This window comes from Accipiter gentilis, chromosome 3 (assembly GCF_929443795.1).
Source record: "Accipiter gentilis chromosome 3, bAccGen1.1, whole genome shotgun sequence".
Classification (NCBI taxonomy): Eukaryota; Metazoa; Chordata; class Aves; order Accipitriformes; family Accipitridae; genus Astur; species Astur gentilis.
In genome coordinates, this window is record NC_064882.1 from 33,910,637 (window position 1) to 33,927,121 (window position 16,485).

The window sequence follows — 16,485 nt, forward strand, 5'->3', positions numbered from 1 at the left end:
AATAGATTTAAGCAGCTTATGATGAGGAGAGACCTAGCTATAAATGTATTCTGATATTTTATTACTTTTTTACTTATGTTTAGTCTTGTAATCATCACTGAAAAATTGTGCACAGTTGTAGAAAGGATTTCTGGTTTTAAATAAAAGTCAGTTAATTGACTTTGAACAGAAAATGGATGCAGCTAATCTTTTGAATACACCTAATGAGCTTATTTGGCTTTTCAAAGTCAATTTGATGTCTCAACAGGCAACCTTAGTGATATTTTCAGTTGCAGTAAAAAATTTCATAAAACAATGAGGTTTGCAACAGGGAAACCTTTAGTCAAATTAGAATTCTAAGACTAGAATACATTTCCTAGCAGCTGCAAATTGGTGTTTTTTTCAAGAATGTAGTCTTCCGTCTCTGTTCCTGGAAACTGTTCAACAGAAAGGGAACCAACAATAAGATTCCAATGGAGACACTCTTTATGGTGTTACTTTACCGTAGAGCATTTTATTCTGCACTGGTACTGCTAAAACATGGCCCTGAGTTAAAATTGATGAAATTCATTAAGTCCTTAAAGTGAACTATTCTTCTGCATAAAATCTTGAGTTTAGACTTCTAACTTTAAACAGCAGTCTTACCTTAGCAGCAAAGCACTAGTCTGGTTTCATGCCATTACTGAGAGTTTCTGGGAGTCTTGCCTAAAAAAAAACCCTAAAACTGTACAGCAGTCTTCAACAACCACAGATTTATTTAAATTACTGTTTTGGGCTATTTAGAGTTCCAAAAATTGTTTACTTAAGGTCTTTCAGTGCTTATATATCTAAATGGCCCCAAGACCCCATCTATCTCTTTAGCTACCAACAGAACTTTAAAGCCCTTGCCCAGCACACGTCACTAACTTAGTTATTTAATAACACAAAATGCTCTATTATTTGCTAGTGCCTTTAACTATAATTCTTCAGAACTAAAATTAAGAAGTGCAAATGACTCCTCCTTTTACATTCTGTCACCCAATTTTAGCAATATTAAATTTATTTCATTTATATTTCTATTTTCTTTATAACAAATGTCTATCAAGATGCTTTGTAACACAATCAGAAACATCATGAGGTCTGTATTCAATTCTGTATTTAAAAGTCAGTCATTAACTGATCAAAACAAAATATGGAAGTATGATCTGTTCTTTTTATGCTCAGAATTGGATACCTTCCTCGCTGTCATCTTTATTCCAGGCTCCGAAGGCAGGATTCAAAATCCACTAAAGCTGATGGAAGTCTTTCCACTGATATTCAGTGGGCTTTGGTCAAGCTTCAGATGACCTAGATAATTATGTCAATGAACAAGCTGAAACTCATTGAGTCTGCTTGTTTACAGAAGCAATGAAGTAGGTCAAAATTCTCTTTTAATCTCACTGTACTGGATAGACCACTGATAAAAGAGCACACCAGTAAAAGGCAGATTTTAAAAGAGACAGACCTGAAACAGCCTGCCGTACAAGAGTCATTTAATTACCTTAGTTATTTGATCTTAATTTGTCTTGGTACAACCTGCTACAAACTGAACATTTTAGAATTAACTTAAGAATGCTATTTCTGTTCCCTGTCTTTGTTTTCAATTACTTTTTATGTTGGTAAAATGGATGCACGCACACGACATAGAGCGCAGTGCAAAGACCTGTAAGCTTGAAGGGAGTTTCACCCCATCGGTAAGACTACGTGGTCCTCTCAGACCGCCTGGGGAAATCCTTGCCTCCAGCTGCTTCTCTCTGCCCAACAGCCCAATGTCTTTGCATTGCACTTTCTTCCCACTCACAGGCTTCTAGGTTTGAAGTCACCAGGAACTGCACTGACTCAGGTTTTTTTCTTACATACACATGTCTTTCTTAGAAGTGGATATATAACGCGAAGTGACTTTTTAAAGGCATCACCAATGTTTGCTATGCTAGTGGCCACATCGTTTTAATGTTCACAGGGTGAGTCTAAGCCTCCCCACGCAGAGGAAGAGACACCAAACTACAGGATAAGCACAGCGAACAGCCGGCATGTGAGCAAAACAAAGCTGAATATGAAATAGGCATTGCATGGTGGGCACACCAGTTCTGAAACACAAAATAACAAAGGATGAAAAGAAAAGACAAGCTATTACCTTTGCAGACCATTTCTAAAAGGAACCATAATTCTCACACATTCATAAACCTAGATGAGACTTTGGGTGAGAGCCCTCATATGATAAACCATCACAGCTTTGTTGTCTCCAGAGCACTGGCCATTTACATTAGCTGTTAGTACCGAAAGGTGACCCAAAACTTAGGATGGTAAATTCCTCTGAGGGTCAGTACAGAAGCCTTATGTGGGTCTGGTTGATGTTCAACTCTAGGAATGTTATCATAACATTTGCAACTAGTAAATATGTTTGGTGGTCTATTCATAATCCCAGCATGATCTTCAATTTACGCTATCTCTCATGAGTAAAAATACAAAAATTATTAAGGACTCTGGTCCCTTCTTACAACACACACACACAAATACTTCTACTGCAAATGTCACATCTGTCAGCACAAAAGGAGATACTAATTATTTCAGAGTCAGTTACCAAGTATGTTTCTGTGTTTAGAATTCATGATAATTTATTCTAATTAAATTTTTAAGAATCTATACAAATCATTTGAAATTTCTATTTGCTCTTGTATCAGCTGTCATACAGATTGTAAGACATGCAAGAAAGGCTCTAGACATACTGCTGATTTTAGCAACTGAATGCTTGGATGCAAAATGAGCAAACTCACTGAAGCAGATGAATAAGCCTCTACAGAACACCCACACATTACAATACTTTCCTCCATGCTACTGCAAGAACAGGAAGAGGAAAAACAAACTCAATAGAAAACAAAATTAATTCTCCTGGGATTGTTTGAATCAATATTCTAAGTGGCCTGAAAACTGTTAAATGGAAAAATATACAGGATTGATACTGCTGTACATCCCCACTGGAGTACTGCAAGTGGAGAAATGAGATATAGTCATAAAGAAATTTAAATCTATTCAAAAGCCTTTTTGCTGCCTCTTTTTCTTTAGCGTATAATTGCACATACCATCTGAATCACATATAACATTGTTTCAGTGCACTGACTCTTATCCACCACCACCAGGACAAGAAATATTTCTTTTTTTTCCTCTCTTCTCCCTATCCAAACATCACGTGTTGTGCCTTCAAAATTGCCGATAGCCTTTTTCCCCAGAGAGGTGTCTTTAATGAATGTTTACTAGGATCAGCAAGCAGTTAATGATGAATTTTGGTCAGAACAGAAGGTGTTTGTTGCAAAAGAAGACAGGACAAACAGAAAACACATTTGCTGCAGTTTCCAGCTCTGTGGCACTGACACAAGAGAGTCTTTTGCACAACAGAAGAGCATTTCTAACCTTAAGGGATTAAGTGCACAAGATAGGTAATGACAGGAGAATTAGTGACAATACAGAATGTTGTACAGGTCTGTGAGCTCTGAATTGCTTTATAGATGCCTAAATCTCAAAAAATATTGCAGCATGACCAAGTGCAGTTTGTCAGATGACAACATAAGTTTTGTAAAAAAACAATCCAGAAATTCAGGAAATTTCATACCCAGTGCATGCCACATGGAAAATACATGCTACTGAAGGAAAAGTAGATAGTTATGAAGGAATTCCAAGGAATGAGAAAAGCAAAGTGGAATCAAAATAGAGGGTGATAGATCTAACTTAACACCAAAAAAAAACCCAACCAAAAAAACTGATGAAAATTTCTTTGTGAGAAAAAGTATAAGGACATTTTATTTTTTAAAAAGAACTGCATATGGTCTAAGGTAGAAATCTTAGGACTGTCTTGTGTGAAGAAAACCTTATTGAATTAAAATATGTCTCTGAATAAAAAGAGGGGATATTAACCTTTTCTATTCAAATTAGGCATGGCTTTGGCGCAGAATTTAAATTGAGTAGTAGCCTGGAAGCTTTGATTTACATCAAATAATTGGATCTGTACTTCCAACATGCAAAGCAGGCAGCAGCTGAAAATGATCTGAAGCAAAACAAGATTTTCAAAATCATCACTGAATTATTGGTAACAAAGGTCAGGAGTATTGGCAACAAAACCAAGAGTGAGAAAAGTATTAAAGATCAGATGATTCACACAGGAAAACTTTATATATAAAATAATGGCCTCTCTGACTGCTAGTATCATTCAGGGAAAAGATCTTTTCATTGGGACTGAGAATTTTATTAAAATGTCAACTAAGTGCTCAAGTGCTCAGGTCAAACAAACACATCAAATGCTAGAAATTACAAAGAAAGGAACAGAGAACAGAACTGGGAACATTTATATTTTTTTCTCTGTATGAAATTTGTGTGCCTGCACCTTGGGTATTCTGGGATGTTATGACTCTCCCATCCCAGGGACTAGAATGGGTTCAGAGAAGGGCAACGGGGATGATCAGGGTCTGCATGGGCTTTGTGAGGAACAAGTGCTGACATGAGAAAGAAACCACAGAGGAGGGAATACAATAGAGACCTCTGCAGCCATTAGCAACACAGAGAATAAATAGAGGACAATTGTTTTTTACAATCCAAGAGACAGCGGTATCCTTCTCAAATAAAGCAAGCAGGCAGCAGATGCAGAACAAACCACAGGAGGTGATCTTCCACACAATGAGTAAATAAACTACAAAATTTCTAGTGGTAGTGTTGTTCATTGTAAAGGTGTATATGGATTCAGTAAGTGATTGGGCAATGCAATAAGAAATTTCCACGGGGGTCTAAGTAGAGGGACATCACTCTCAGAAAATTTCACTCCAGTTACTGGTTTTTGTACTCTGCACTAGGCATTTGCTGTTGGTTGCTACAGGTTGCTGGGTTAGAAGGACCTTTTGCCTAACGTGCCATTTTTATACTCTCGTGTTGGAGCGGCGGAGGAATGCACATAAGTCGACCCAATATGAGTGATAGAAGTGATTCAACTTTATTTGCACGGATAGCTCATATTTATACAGTTTGCGATAATTATGCCTACTAGTCCTAATATGATTGGTACATTGCTAATGTTTATTCATTACTAAAACACACCCACTTGTGGTTGGCAGCTACGCGTGTTCAGTAACTTTCTCATGAGAACTTCTTCAAAAGTTACTTGTGAAGTTATGCCAAGGTCACACCGTCCCTGTCTTTCTCCTGATAACAGCGAGACCAGCTGTTGTTTTTCTCCCGATATCAGTAAAGCCAGCTATTTTCGGCCAAGGCCTAGTCTTGTTGCTCAAACTGACATTCTTTCACACAGAACTCTGCTCGCACAACTTTTCCACAGGCCCATATCCTTTTTCAGCAAGCCACTTCCCAACAATTCCCCCTTTTTCTTTTTGTGCGAGTAGAGCTTGGTGTGTCAGCTTTGAGACTCCTCTCATCATGTACCCATACGCAATTCTAACTATTACACAGATTAATATCAATATACCCAGCCATCGTAAGGCTTCCTTAATCAATGACATTAGCCATGGTGTTATCCCCCCGAATATTGACTGTAACACCCCATCAAGCCAATTAGTTTCTTGCTGGATCTTTGTGTATGTTTCTTCAGCCAATTTATCTGTTTGTGAATAGATTGAGGTAAAATTTTAACACCTGCTGTATTGCCCTTTGCAAAGATCTGTGAACACAACTAATTAAGCACAGTAAAAACAACATTATACGTAAGAATAAAATACATAAGAATAAAAGACTGTTCAGGTAATGCCAATGACACACAAAACCAGATTTGATTAATAGCTTTAGCTAGTGACACCCAAACATTCTTACTGTCCCATGGCGTTAACCGATGTGGATCAATCACCGGTGTCACTGTCATGCTGCTTACTACAGTCAGTGTGTTCCATATCAATCTCAGCATAAGGTTTCAAATTTATGGGTAAATCAGGAACGTATCTGCCAGACATGGATGATGTGATTTTTTTGTCCAATTGCTGTCAAGGCTTGCCGTCCCGGTGCACTTAGTTGTCTTGTAGAAGTTAAGCTATCGCTGCCCCTCAATAAATCCAGCAGCGGCTGTAAGTCTGTATTTGTAATACCACAACAAGGTCGAATCCACTGTAGGTCTCTGTTTAAATCTTTCTCCCTCTTTTTGTTTTTGAGCAATCCAGGCTTGCTTAATCCAATGTCTTTGCCTTTCTTCTGCAGCAGCTATTACAAGCAACTCTGCATCTATCACGGGTGCGGTTGGTTTCCCCGTCTCTTTTCCGCATTTCCTTTAACAATTCTAACATTGTCTCTTTTTGTTCTATTATTAGAGTAGCCAAGTCCTTGTTTGCGTTATTCGAATCAGGGTATATGCTAGGTATAATTTGTTCATGTTGAACGGTGGTATCTGAGGGATGGTTTTTCGTAGGCAGATTTTTACTCACTCCCTGATTCTGTAGGGTTTCCTTTAATCGTACGGTTAGGGAGGCTTGGGAACTGTCCGATGGCTGATTAATATCGGCAGTCCCAGGGAGTGGAGCAGAAGTCAAGGGCACAAGAGCAGGTGAACAAGCTCCAAAAAGTCTCTCTCGCTGCATTATGTTTTTCTCCCCGCTTTTCCCTTTCGCTTGCGGTTGGAGAGAGAGAGCAGCAAAAGCAGACACAGACGCTTTACGATCTGCTTTCATTTCTTACAGAGTTGTCTTAATCAATTTCCATAAAGTTGCAAGACCTTTAACTTCTTTAGACCCGTCACTAATTTCATCCCATAGGGAGGTTCCGATAGCATTCCAGGTACTAAGCTCAAAAGCTGTACCCACACTAATTGAAAGGTTTCTGTCCTTGCTTCATTAGTTTTTTAGTTGATTTATCATCGTCAATTACCATATCCCATAATACGTCTCCTAATCTACGCCATTCACTCTCCTCAAATAATAAATCCGGATTCTTAAAGCATCCCTTAACGCGACCCAGCGCGACTAACCCCGAAATTTGCTTAATGCAATTTACTCCCTGCTTTTCTAAAAAGCACTGTAATAATTTTAGGGCTACCTCTTGATCCATTGCCGGCCGGCTTCTTGATACTCCGTGGTGCTACCTTGATTAAGGCACCTCGGTTAAAAAGTCTTTGCAGCCTTTTTCCAGTAGCCCTCACTGACGGCGAACCCCTTTTGGACGGTCCAGGCACGAGAGTTAACACACCAACCAAGACGATCAGTGTTCGGTTAATCTTTTGTCCCCCGGTCGCTGCTACCGGTGCTTCTCAGTGTCCGTCGCTCCAATTCCCCTTTCTTCGGTCCCCGTTCGGGCACCATTTGTTGGAGCGGCGGAGGAATGCACATAAGTCGACCCAATATGAGTGATAGAAGTGATTCAACTTTATTTGCACGGATAGCTCATATTTATACAGTTTGTGATAATTATGCCTACTAGTCCTAATATGATTGGTACATTGCTAATGTTTATTCATTACTAAAACACACCCACTTGTGGTTGGCAGCTACGCGTGTTCAGTAACTTTCTCATGAGAACTTCTTCAAAAGTTACTTGTGAAGTTATGCCAAGGTCACACCGTCCCTGTCTTTCTCCTGATAACAGCGAGACCAGCTGTTGTTTTTCTCCCGATATCAGTAAAGCCAGCTATTTTCGGCCAAGGCCTAGTCTTGCTGCTCAAACTGACATTCTTTCACACAGAACTCTGCTCGCACAACTTTTCCACAGGCCCATGTCCTTTTTCAGCAAGCCACTTCCCAACACTCTCGGGCTGCTGCAGTTATGTGCTTGTGTTTTAAAAAAAATTAATTTGTATTGTGCATCAGGTTGATGCACAATACAAATGATCTTCCACTCTGTCAAAAAGAAAGGACAGGAGCAACAGAGAGCTGTTGCTAGGGATCAGTACACTGTAATTAAATTGAAGATAAGCTATTGATGGTTATTTTACCATTGAAAACAGCAATAGGCATGTCTTACATAAGTGCAGGTTTGTTACCACATGAGCAGAAGTTAAAAAGTGATATAATAAGATTGTAACTTAGAAGTCCAAAGGCATTTGGGGTTCTTTAGCATGTGGGAATTCAAGTTACCCATCGATATTTGTCTCGGGTTTCAGAAAAAAGCATAATTACTTCATAAACTTTATATACTATGAATACCTGCCATATATTTTTTTTTATATTATTCCTCCATAAAACAATTTTATAATCCACAAGAACTGATCCAAAGCTTGAGATGCTATGGTTGTGGACTTTGGATGTTAAAAATGGTGGAAGCTTAGGTGGAAGCTTAGAGTCAGAGACAAGAGTTCATTAATTAAGCATAGGAATGAACACCAGTGGTGTGAGTACTCTTTAGGAAAGTATGCTATGAATAAAGTGAGAAAAGCTCAGTGAGAAGGTCTGTCCAAAAGATCTCTTCAGATGTAGCAGTAAGATGACTGATGAGTGAGAACAGTTAAGACAAACCTCTCTGCCCTTGAAAGGTTCTCCAAGAAGACTTATAAAGACTGTAGTGATACTATAACAATACCAGATGGAAAAACTCACTCCTTTGATTTTACTGGGATTAAAGTGTATCCTTCAAATGTTATTGTTCCTCTCTGTATTTTCAATAACCGAATTCAGTTCCTTGGCTGAACTAGTATATGGGAAGATTTATTGTTCATATCGCCTGTGAGTTCTGCACAGCAATCCCACAGTGATTGCTCCTCAGGACTATTATGCTTCCTTAGCAAGGCTGTGAAGGCAATAGGTGGGGGATGATGGATGGCGGGCAGTATATTCAAAGGCTGATATAAACTATTGAGACTGAACATCTTGGGCTTCTTCTAGTGTCAACTGTCGGAGATGGGGTCCTTCAGAAAGAGCTTCAGAAGGGAGTGAAACTCCAATTTCACCACTTCAAATTTCTCTCTGGAAAGCTTATCTCTCTACACTGACTGTGCAGAGAGCTTGAGCAATGGGGCTTATTGTGCTAGTATTGAACTTTGGGATGCTAGTCCCCTTTGAAGATCTGGCACTGTGTGCCATAAGCCTACTGGACTTCACAGTAGCGTTGCAAAGGCCCCTGAGAGTGCAGGAGGAGGATAACAGCAGAGGCCAGGCTCCACGCTGGGGTGCAGACACAAACCGCAGAAGGTCAATGACTCATCAGTGCAGGAATGCAGCCAGGCAGAGCTGGTTTTAGGGCATCACAAAGAGAACAGAGATGTATCTAACATATGTAAAACATCCCATATACAGTGAAAACACAAAGAAGTTAACAGTGAAGTGTAAGTAACAGTCACAGTCCCTACTAGGGAACAAAGGAAGAGCAGAAATAAAGGAATTGCTCCAGTATCCTCTCTTCCAGTTACAGAGGAGTAATGTCTGAGTAACGTCACTGCTCCACCACAGCTGCCACCTCCCTCACCTTTAGTAGAGAAGGAGGACTTTCTGATTTGCCACCCCCCACATTTTGCTCCTGTGATCCAGCAGTTACATGTAAAGAGTTTTCTTTTATCAAATAATAAGGTTAAGTAAATAAGTATGTTGATGAGCAGTTTGTGTGTCTCTGTTTTCTGCTCCAACTTTCCCACAGGACAGCATGATTTATTACCGCAGTGATTTATTACCAAACCAGTGTAAAATAGGGTGTAATAGTCATGATGGTGTGCATGCATTGGAAATGTTTAACAGTTTAACACTGAAATTAAAATTATGAGATGGTGAAGTAAACTGTGAAAATACCTGTTAGAGGAGAGAGAGAAAGATGAAGCAACGACTTAATAAATCTCACTGTTTCTTTCATAGTGTTTAAAAAACTGACACTTGGACACACACACAAAAAACATTTCCAGAGTAGATAACTGGATTCTACCTATCTAATATACAATAATCACCAGTGAATGACTGCTGAGCTGTGAAACTGTTGCTGTATTCCTTCATAAGATGGAATATGCCATAGATAGTGCATCCCATTGCTGAGTGGACAGGATTTCATTGCCTGCCTAAAAGGCTTCATATGTGTCATGGAAAAGTCATCCAGATGAAGTAAAGTGAATTTTATTTCCTCCTGTATGACTATTCTGACAGTAGAGCAAAATATTCAGACACTTCTTGAACCATGACTCTCTTCGAGAGCTTTAGTAGCTAAGCTCCTAGAAAGTTCCTGCACACCCTCCTTTACAGCACCCATCATTATTTCCCTAGTTATATTTCTTAAGGTTGTTTCTGGCACTATGCCTGATGCACACCTAGAAGCTTGCTTCATTTGAAGTTATGCTATTATTACCACACCTTTTGAAAGATAGGATCTGGATTTCAGCCATCACAATGCTAATATGACCCTAAAGTAGATGACTCCCATACTGTCTGTTCTCAGCTAGAAGCCAGTGATGTACCGCATGGATGAATCTCACTTGCGTGTTTGTATTAAGAATGCTTGTCAAATACACAAACTTTATACCTCATCAGATACACATACTTTGTACTGGAGTAGAAGTTGGGTAATGTTTACTTCTTTATAAAGAACCAACATAACAGAACTGCCAAAATTACCTCTGTTGAAAGAGATGAGACACTCCTTAGTTTAGGGGAGGAGTGTCAGAGCAATCTCCAAGCATGTTAGAGATGAATAAGGAGAACTTCAAGAAAGGGGACAATAAAGGAGATTTGTTCTGATAAATGTAACTTTTGACAGAAAGCCTGGATGAAGAGACAAGTTCCTGACTGTGGGCCAGCAAAGAGCCTACAATAGGTTGGCTGATTGCAGACAGACTTGAGATTTAATTTTTTGTATAAAAAGATTAAAGCGCAGCTTGCTTTCATTTTTTCACTGGTGCCTTTTACAAACACTTGTAACTGTGTAGCTGTCCTGGCTGTCTGAGATGTTATAAATACATACTTTCCACTCCACTTACTTTAACCTAAATCAAGTGAAATGGGATGTCAGCCTCTGGATACTATTACATAACTTTAGCCCTGTGGTGGTTATACTCCTTAAAAGTAGGAAACTGGAATTTTCAATGAGGACTTTATTTTTCAACAGACTATTTTGGGATATTCAGATGGTAATAGGATGTTTTTTCACAAAAGCTGCTCAGGCCAGTTTGAGATCTAGGATCACATGGGTCAAGAAAGACATTTCTTCTGATCATTAGCTGAAGCTCTCTGGGCTAGCACAGTCCTCCACTGAGGACTCTGCCTGACACTCAGCAGTCCAGTCCCTAAGGTATATTTAGCAATTGTCGGTTCTTCATACAGCTTACCACACTTTATTCATTAATTATCAGAAAGCATTAAGAATTCTTCTCCTGCCTTCTATCCACTAATCATTATTATACTCATTACTGAGTTTATTGCAGTAAGCAGTCATGGTTTTAATAGTTATCACATCATCTCTTCAGAAGAAGTACATATAAGCATTAAATAATACAGCTACTTAGTAACAGCATTGGAAAGGGAATTCAGATATCTAATGAAATTATACTACTTTCTAAGCTCACAATGTTAAAATGCAACACAAAGCAGAATAGGTAATTGGAATGTAGGCAAAAAATTGTTACATTTAAATTAAGGGACATTTCTTATAGCTCGAGTTAGACTAAAACCGTAGAAAAATACAGACTAAGCTAAAACTTCCCATTGCTTCTTATATTAGGTGGAAGTACAACCTGAACTTAGCATATAAACAAAAGAATAGAGCATGTGCCTCAGCCAGGGTTATATAAAAGAGTGGACAGAAGAAAAGAGCCAGCGTGTTAAAATTGAGTGACAGTTGTTATACTTCTAATGGTGAATGAAGTAACTCAGAACAGACGCAAATTCTAAGAAATATCACTATTCAGGTGCTTTCATCATGATTAACCTTTTTTCTTCAGGTGAAAGAAAACACTTCTTGGAAAAGAGGCAGTTAAATAGGACAAAATCCTTTCATACACTTCATATTGAAGAAAAAAAGAACCAAAGTTCCATTAGTTCATAAGAAGAATGCTAATCAATAGGAGAGAAATATTTGGAAGGATAAAGGTCATATACAGTCAATACACAGCCAAATCCTTCTGGGTTTCACCTTATATTTTGAGCAACATAAACACAATTTTACAAATGTGTCCCAGCTCACACCCTGTTGAAAAATGGCAGGAGAAAAGGTGCAGAGTTGTAGTGGGCCACAAGGATGGTTTGTGCCTGCACCTCTGCCACTGCACTGCTGTGTCCTGCTTGCACTCCAGGCTGTTTGGAGGACAGTGGGAATCCAAACCCATGGTTTTTGTTCTCTGTCTTCGCGTCTTTTTTTCTGGTTTTACTCTTCTCCTGCTGCTCTGAGGGATGCTGCTCAGCCCTGCTACCTCAGCAGCGCAATGGAGTTCCCAGCAGCGCAGGACCTAACAAACCCATGAAGTGAGATGCAGTGTGCTGAGTATTAACAGAGCCACTTAACTGTTCTGTTATGGCTCCAGCTAGGATATTTCCTAAAAACTTCCTACCAGGGATAACTGCAATAGTGAAGACTGCAAATGTATTACAACTGTCAGCCAGCTGTAAATAACAACCAGTTGCATTCAATGAGTCAGACCACTGCAAGAATAGAGCTTGCGGAATCTATTTTTGTTTGGAATAGAACCAAGCCTTTAACCATAGTTCTGTTCAAATGATTAAACTGAAGCTGCAGTGCATTTGAAAAAGAAATTGGGATTGCTATTAAATAGAGATTGAATATTGAAAACCTTCCTGATGAGGACAAAATGTCAAATAAGTGTACACTTGCAATCAGGATGTAGCTGTGGAAAGTTACTACAATTTAAGTCACTGATTGAGGTATGGGAAGTAAAACAGAGAATTCAATTACTTCCCCAAAGAGGAGACTGGAATGAGAAGTCCATATATCAGAAGTCTTTTGTTTACTCCCCAGCAACAGCAAATAACAAATCATGGCTCAAGCATAAGGCAAAATTTGCAGTTAACGACCGATGATTGAAAAAGTGAAAAACAAATCTAAAACTAATGTAAAATGAAGCAGAAATGAGAATGCACTATTTGGAGAAGATGGTCAAGAAGATACAAATTAGCATCACAATGACTAACTCAAATGGCAGCTGTAGCAGCAGTCAGTTGATCTGCGGAGGCCCGGGATGTAATACTGAAGGCAGATTGTTCCTTTGCCCAGAGAGTTGCGGATACAGACTTATTGCTAGAGTTCCCGACAAAGCAATACAACTTTTAAGAGACATCAAATGATATTTCTAGTGATTTGAATACGCAAATTATAGAGCCTGATGTTAGATTATTCTGCTAGACATCAGATGATTTATAAAATGCCTGAGCTCCTTCTGAAACTCCGGGACTCCCGGCAGGAAATGGGCTTGCCCTGGCAGCAGCAGGATTTGATGTGTTACCAGCTGTACTGGAGCCTGCTAAAATAACAGCAAAGACTTTCAGATGAAATAGCTGACCTTCAGTTACTCTTATGATGCTTTATTAAAATTCCAGCTGGAAACATCAACCATCTCCTCTCTTGCCAAATCCTTACCAGCTTCAACGAACACAGGAAGAAAAAAAACTTCAGTGGGCATTTTTGGCTCATGTATATACCCAAATATCAATTTCTGCTACCAACAGAGGTTGAAATCAAGGTAGAAGTTAGAGTAACATGGCCTTCACATTTTACAGTTGAACTCCCCCATGAATGTGTCTATATTATAGTTTATTTTTTCATTTGATAAATGCTGAAATCTTTCTATTGTTGGCAGGTTTGGACTGCGGTGAAATGGAGATTTTGCGTAGAAAGAAGTAGATAACTTAGCAGAAGTAGTGTTTTAACCTTAGTGGAAAAGAGAAAGTTAAAAGGGGCTATTTTTTCCTGAGCTTTGACAAGAGAATTAAAATATGTGATGTTCCTTTCTTTAAAAGCTTGTTTGGAGAAGTGCCATCAGAACAAATCTTTCTACATCATTCTTTACCAATAAATAAACATTCGCAGCATTTAATGCAGTTAACAAACAAGTTCCTTCAAACTGGAATTCAAGTTGCTGTTATCTTCCCAGACCTCCTACCCCCAGCCCATCTGGAACCCATTCTGGCTCCGTGTTCTGTAACGTATAATACAGCTATTGATTAGCCATTTCTTAAAACAGCACCATTTACAAGACAGTAGTAAGTGTCCCTTTCACACAAGGTTAGACATTTGCATGAACTGATTTTTCAGAATTACGCAGGATGGATTTGTCATTATTTTCTTGGGTCTGGTTGTTAGCTTAATTTCTTTCCTATAATGCCCCAATTCTTCTGGAATCAACAACACTCAGAGGGTTTGTTACACTGCAACACTCAGCTGAAATGCTCTAAAACTGTCCAGGATTTCAATTTACTCAAGGACAGTATTTTAGTTCACAATTGTATCTTTGAATCTGACATTAGCCATACATCAAACAGTGAGATTTACTTACTTCTTAATAGGAAAAGATAATCTCTGTCTGTCCTAAATCATTTCAGAATAGTAGAAGTTATTACTATGATTTGAGCTTTTCCTTTTACATGACTTACAGCCTGTTTGCAAGCCCAGACTAGGCAGAGTTTCTCCATAGCCTTTGAAATCTAGTCCCTTTCTTGTCATAGGACTGTGGGTGGATTTGTCTACAAAACTTCTCGATGATAGATATTGTTGTACTGTAATTTCATTCTGAAAACTTACCAAAATTTTCTGCCTAGTATTCCTCCTCTTGTGGATCCCCATTTGACAGCCAGGATTTTCAAACTGCTATTAGTCTTGCCAACAATGTGTTTTATTAAAATATTTAATCACTTAAAGGGAATTTCATTCAGATAATGTGAGCAATGTGAAAGGTAGTTCCCTTGTTAGCCTCCTTTTAAAATAATTTCCTTGCAAGTCTAAAGGCAATGAACCAATGTCTCCTGGATGTCACTTTGCTCCCTATTTCCAGCACAGCAACAAAACATAGAATTGCATGTATTAGTACCAGGAAGAATCATAAATGCTGAAGTTGTAGGAAACTAAAATACCAAATTTGAGATCCACCGGCCGCTTTTTCCATAGAATGACAATGCAGTCTAGTTCAGAGCTATTTTCTAAAAGCTCAGCCTGCCATTCCTATAAATGAAAATAACTTACGTGCTGCACTTGTAGCAGATTTCTTGTAAATGTCCTGAATAATAATCACTCTTGGGACAATATATCTGCTTAAATTATCCTTGTGTGCCATGGGTTGATTTCTCAGCTTCGCAGTTCTCCTATTTGTGTGGTTGTTTACTTACTTTCCCTTTAGCAGAAAGGGAGTGAGCATACGCTGTGGCCTCAGTATGACACAGGCAGAGCATGTTTCAAAAACCATATGCATATTCTTTGTGGAGAACTCACACATGCTGCTACGAGGCACAGAAAGCTGGTTTCCTGCTAAATGCCATTCTCTTGTCCCACGGGGCAAAAATAGAGAGGCAGGGGAAGGGAAGAGAACCGCGAGCTGCTGAAGCCTTCTCCTACACCCTTTTTCATTATTTTGCCGTGCCAGAGGCAGGTAGCTGACCCACCTTGGGTAGGTGACCCAAGCTCAGGGAGAATAATTGGCAAGATGACTTTCACAGACCTTGACTATGCAGATGATGTGGTAAATTGGAAGAACATCTGAAATACTTGAATACTTGAGTGCAGACTGCCCTGGTGAGGTGGTCTCATCTCCTCACCTCACCTCCTGAAATGAAAACAATTAACAGGCAGGTGTAACGCTGCTCCTCCGAGGCCTGCAATCCTGCCCTCCTGTTTGGCGTTCACACTCCTCGGCTACAACTGCCTCTGTATCAAGACTGAGCTGCAATACGTGTCCCACGGCTTCATCACGTATAGCTGTGCCTTGGATGGTAAACTGATCGAGGGATGTTGCTGTCTTCTGAGGGCATTTAGCAACTGCTCAGTAGCCATCTCACTGCATCTCGTGCCTACATTCAAAATGGCAATTGTATTAGTGTCAGCATTGCATGACGGATGTGGTTCAGAGCAGAATTCAAAGCTTCCCAAAAACGTGCAGTGGAAAAGCACAAGAAGGAACAATGCACTGTCAAGTTACTGAAGCTTTCTGAGAGAACGATTAATTTTTTTGTTGAGTCTCTGTCCTTGTAAGAACCCTGAATGCTGACTGCAATTTCTTAAAATTATGTCTCTGTCTTTTTACAGCCTTTTGAAATTTCACAAGTGTCTGTCAGTCCCTCCGTGAGCCTCAGAGCACCAGGACTCACCGCTGAAGAAGCACGGCTAGGCAAATTCCCCTTTTGGTTATGTGCCGGGTGAACACAGAGGAAAATTTCCCCCGGATGTGCTGCAACACCGGCAATAAGCAGCTCAGAGCAGTGCAGGTAGCTGGCACGTATCGATGGCAACACTGTGCAAGCTGTGTCTGAAAAATGGTCTGAGCTCCCACCCACTGCAGTGGGGGTCTTGTAATCCAGCCTAGTCCAAGGGGGTTCGGGCACAGTGGTCGCTGCTGCTTCGTACGGTAGTGACAAGCACTGAAACAGGGCTCACGTACGTGTGGGTTTA